Source organism: Mus pahari, chromosome 1, assembly GCF_900095145.1.
Source record: "Mus pahari chromosome 1, PAHARI_EIJ_v1.1, whole genome shotgun sequence".
NCBI lineage: Eukaryota > Metazoa > Chordata > Mammalia > Rodentia > Muridae > Mus > Mus pahari.
In genome coordinates this window covers 156112712-156117011 of record NC_034590.1, presented here as the reverse complement: position 1 = coordinate 156117011, position 4300 = coordinate 156112712, and positions in this window count along the sequence as shown.

The window sequence follows — 4300 nt, the reverse complement described above, 5'->3', positions numbered from 1 at the left end:
CTCTGTCTCTCTCTCTCTCTCTCTCTCTCTCTCTCTATATATATATATATATATATATATATATATATATATATATGGTTGGTCTAGAACTCATTTTCTGTTGAGTAGGGTGGTCTTGAACTTGAACTCACAGATTCACCTGCCTTTGTCTCCCAGGTGCTGGAATGAACTAAAAGTGTCCACTGACACACCGGGGCTCGTCCTGTGGAATCTCACTTTGCTGCACAGCTCTTGGGGTCTTTGTTTCCTAGTGCCTGGGATGGAGACCAGCACCCCTGCCCCTTTCACAGGTTTCTTAGGAGGCAGAGTGTGCCTAGATGGTTATAAATTACGACCACACTTGCATCAAGTATTCTTGTTCCTACTGGAACCAGGAGTTGAGGCCCAATCTCTGAGACACACAGGTAGGGAAGTGCTCACTGGGGAATGGGGGCTTTTGAACTGAGGTCTCACACTCAGTTTTCTTGTTTCTGCCAGTGCCTAAAGACAGGATTCAGGGTTGGGGCAATGCCAGAGTTAGACCTAGGTCATGGAGAAGGTACTGGGAGCCACTGTGCTAAGGAGTTAGTCTGCATAAGTGAGGGATCTTGAAGAGATCAAAGCTTCTTAGCTTCTTCTGCTGCTCTTCCTCCAGATACCTGCAAAAGGATGCCAGTCAAAGGTACCCTGTCACCTTTGGGTCCCTCCAGTCTCCTCCCTCAGGTTCTGTCTCTCTTTGTCCACCAGCCCTCACTCCTGGGCCACACTGTCTCTTGGGCCCTTTTGCTCATCACTGGCCCCATTGATTGAAAGTCTCTTTCTGGATCTCCAAGGAGTAGCAGGAAAAATGATCCGCCAGCCTATTGATTCTTCATTAGAATTACATTTTCACGTGTGCTAAATTGGTTTTAAAAGCTTTTTCTGTTGTTATTGTCTTGTCAGACCCTGAGGTCCAGGGCAGACCAAGTTTAAATGTTGTAGCTTTGTAGGGTGGGGGGAAAATCACCAGGACCTTTCTGCAGGACTGTTTGCAGGATGACAACTGTGACTGGGTTTAAGTATCTATAGGAAAAGAGCCTCCTAGGAGGAGGGTCCCCATGTGAGGCTGAGGCTGGCTGGGAAGGGATCTGAAGCCCAGGAGGAGAGATACCACAACAGTTTTTTTCCTCCTGAAATTAAATTTAGTAGAACTTATAATTGCTTCAGGGACAAGAGGGAAGATACAAATTTTAAGGATTTTTCTGTTATCCTGATCCCTTTGAGATGGAAGAAGAAAGATGGAGAAAACACTTTTTTTCCCTTTAAATAGGTGTGTGTGTGTGTGTGTGTGTGTGTGTGTGTGTGTGTGTTTCTAAGTTTGGGGGGAATGGCTGTGTCTTGCTTTGATCCAGGGCATATGCTCAGTCACAAGGACTTTGGTTATTATTATCCTCTGGGCTGGCCAGGGAGGAAGAAAGAGAAAGGAGAGGAGAGGGGCTGGCCTATGATAGAATGGGGGGGGGGTCACACTCAGACTGGGGGTGGGGCAGAGAGGGAGAGATATCAGACACAAAGGGCAGGGGATTGAACAGGGATGGACATGCGGTAGAACGGAAAGAAGGAAGGACAGAAGAGAAGGAGAAGCAAGAAAAAGAGATAAAGTAGGAAATGGGGTGGAGACAGAAAAGGAAATGTGCCAAAGGGAAAGAGAAGGAAGGGGGAGAGAGGAGAGGGGAGAGGGGGGGAGCAACCGGCCCCGGACTCCCAGTCTAGGTGGCCTGCCCTGCCCACCCCCCTCAGCCCCACCTTTCCTGGGCCTGGGCTGGCAACTGGCAGCATTGGAGTGGGCACAGGCGACGATGGAGCGGAGGCAGAAAAGCCGAATGTCTCCGTGATGTGTTTATCCCCTAATCAGTTCATTAGTTATAAACAACATGACATTAGAAGTTAGGAGGCAGTTGATATTAATTTTTATTTAACTAGTTGATGTTTAATCCGTCACGCCAGGCTGGGTAGCAGCGAGAAAGATCTTCCTGACACAAAACCAGTTAGAACTTCATAAGGCGCAATCAGTGTCCGCGCCTGGAAACAAACAAGAGAGACAGAGACACATACACACATGGAGAGAGAGAGAGAGAGAGAGAGAGAGAGAGAGAGAGAGAGAGAGAGAGAGAGAGAGAGAGAGAACCCACCAGAGGCTGGGAGAACCTGGCAGGCAAGGAAAGACAAACTCAAGGCTAGAGTTGGTGAAGGGAGTAAGCTAGGGGACCTCTGTGCAAGAGGCTGGCAAGCCAAGCCCAGCACCACCCAAGGCTGGGGCAAATCCCAAGTGTCCTGGGAGAGTCAGACAAGGGCAGCCCTAGGAACAGCAGCAGGGGCAGTGGCAAGTCTGGCCGCTCCAGTCGCCAGTGCTTCTCAGCGAGGAACGCTCCGCTGTCTGGCAGCCTGGCGGGAGGCCAGAGGCTAATGTGCCAGCCAGACGGGGTCCCAACTCTCAGGATCCGAGGGTGATAACCTTCTCTTTCCCTGCTTCAGGAAAAGCAGGCCAGGCAAGAAAAGAACCGGGGCGGGGCGGGCGGGCAAGGAGTTTAACAAAGTTTGCAGCGGCGGTCAGAAGCCTGAGCAGGGTGCGCACTCTGGGGTGCTGGCTGTGACAAAGAGCGAAAGGGAGTTATCGCTCGGGGGTCTGCGGGCCTGAGAAAGCTCTCTCTCCCTGAGTTCATCCCTGTCTTCTGAACATTCCAACGAGCAAGGCTTGGGACCCGGATCTGGCTGTGGTGCTTCTGGGTTTCTGGTGTGACTGTACACGCCAATGGCTGAGGTCTCTGGCTAAGTCTGGGTTAAGCCCCCACCCCCACCCCACCCCCAACTTTGCTCCAGCACAAACGCTGGGCTTTTTCCACCTTCTCTGCGGGTACTGGCTGGGTCACGGCCCCTGCTCAAGCAGGCGTGGGGTGGCCGGGGCTGTAGTTTTCCGCTGTCCGGCGGTCGGGACAGTTTGAAGAGACAGACTCGAGCCGATCGCCTCCCCGTTTGCATGTTAATCTGCTTCCACGGCGAAAAGGAAATCGCTGAAATTCCGAAGAAAATTGCCTCTCGCCAACGGTTAATAGTTAACTCAGACAGGAAAGTTCCCAGGGAAGGGTGAAGCCCGGACGAGAGGCGTAAGGGAGGCTTCTGGAAGGCGCCTAGGGAGGCCCGCAGCCTAAGCCGTTCCCCAAGCTGGCCCAGCTTGGCCCTGCGCGCCTCCCCTCCTCCTCCTCCGGCGGCGCGTTCCGCACCCCGTAATTAGCATCGTTAAGTTCACAAAACCCTTCCTGGGAGAAATCTGTTCCCTCGTTCCGGGGCTCGGTTCAGCACCTGATTCCGTCGAGTGAGGCGAATAAATCACCGTGGCGGCGGGGGAGCCGGACCCAAGCCCTCCAGACGGGGGCCCCTAGGAGAACGAAAAAGTGAGGAAAGGACGGAGCAGTCGAGACTGTCGGGAAACCGTGCGAGCTTCGTCCAGGGATAGCGAAGGGGCCAGGAAACGAGGTCCAAAGAAAGAGAGGGACCCAGAAGAGGAGAAGAACAGAACAGGAAAATACAGACGATAATAAGAGAGGCAGAAAGAGAAAGAAAAGCGAACAGAGAGGGGAAGTGAGGAGAAAAACGAAGAGAAGGAGCGCTAGAAGAGAGAGGAAGAAGGAAGAGAATAAAGGAAAGAAAACAAAAGAAAAGAAAAAAAGAAGGGAAAAGAAAAAGAGCGAGTGCTTTGCTGCTAACCTTGACAGTGGCCACAGGCCGCGAGACCACAGCGGGGGAGTTCAGGATGGGGGGGATGGAGGGGGGCAGAGGACGTCTAGGCCGGGTCCCACGCAGAACTGGTCCCAAAGGAGAAGTCCCAGCGTTTGGCCACACTAAAGCGTGTGTGTGTGTGTGTGTGTGTGTGTGTGTGTGTGTGTGTGTGTAAATGACATTCAGAGTCCATGGCAAGTGAGGAAAATCTGAATATAAATGACACAGTACTCTTTTTAGAAGTTGTATTGGGTGTTCCTGACTTTTGGCCAGGTCTGAGACGGGGCGGGACAGGGTAGAGGTGGGTAGAGGACCCTCTCAGCTAGGACCCTTCGCTCTTCAGCAGGCCCTTGGAGAATTCCCTGCGGTGGATCTGGAGTGTCCAGGCAGGAGAGACTGGCCACAGATGTGAGGGGGGAGGGAGAGGGGGAGCTACGTGGAGAACGGCGAGCCAGCGCCAGCGGAGGGCGCATTTCCTAGTCCGGCTCCTTCAGATTACTGAAAGGCTCCGTACAAATCTCTCACGCTTTGGGGTGCCTGGGCCAGCACTGGCTTCCTAGACCAG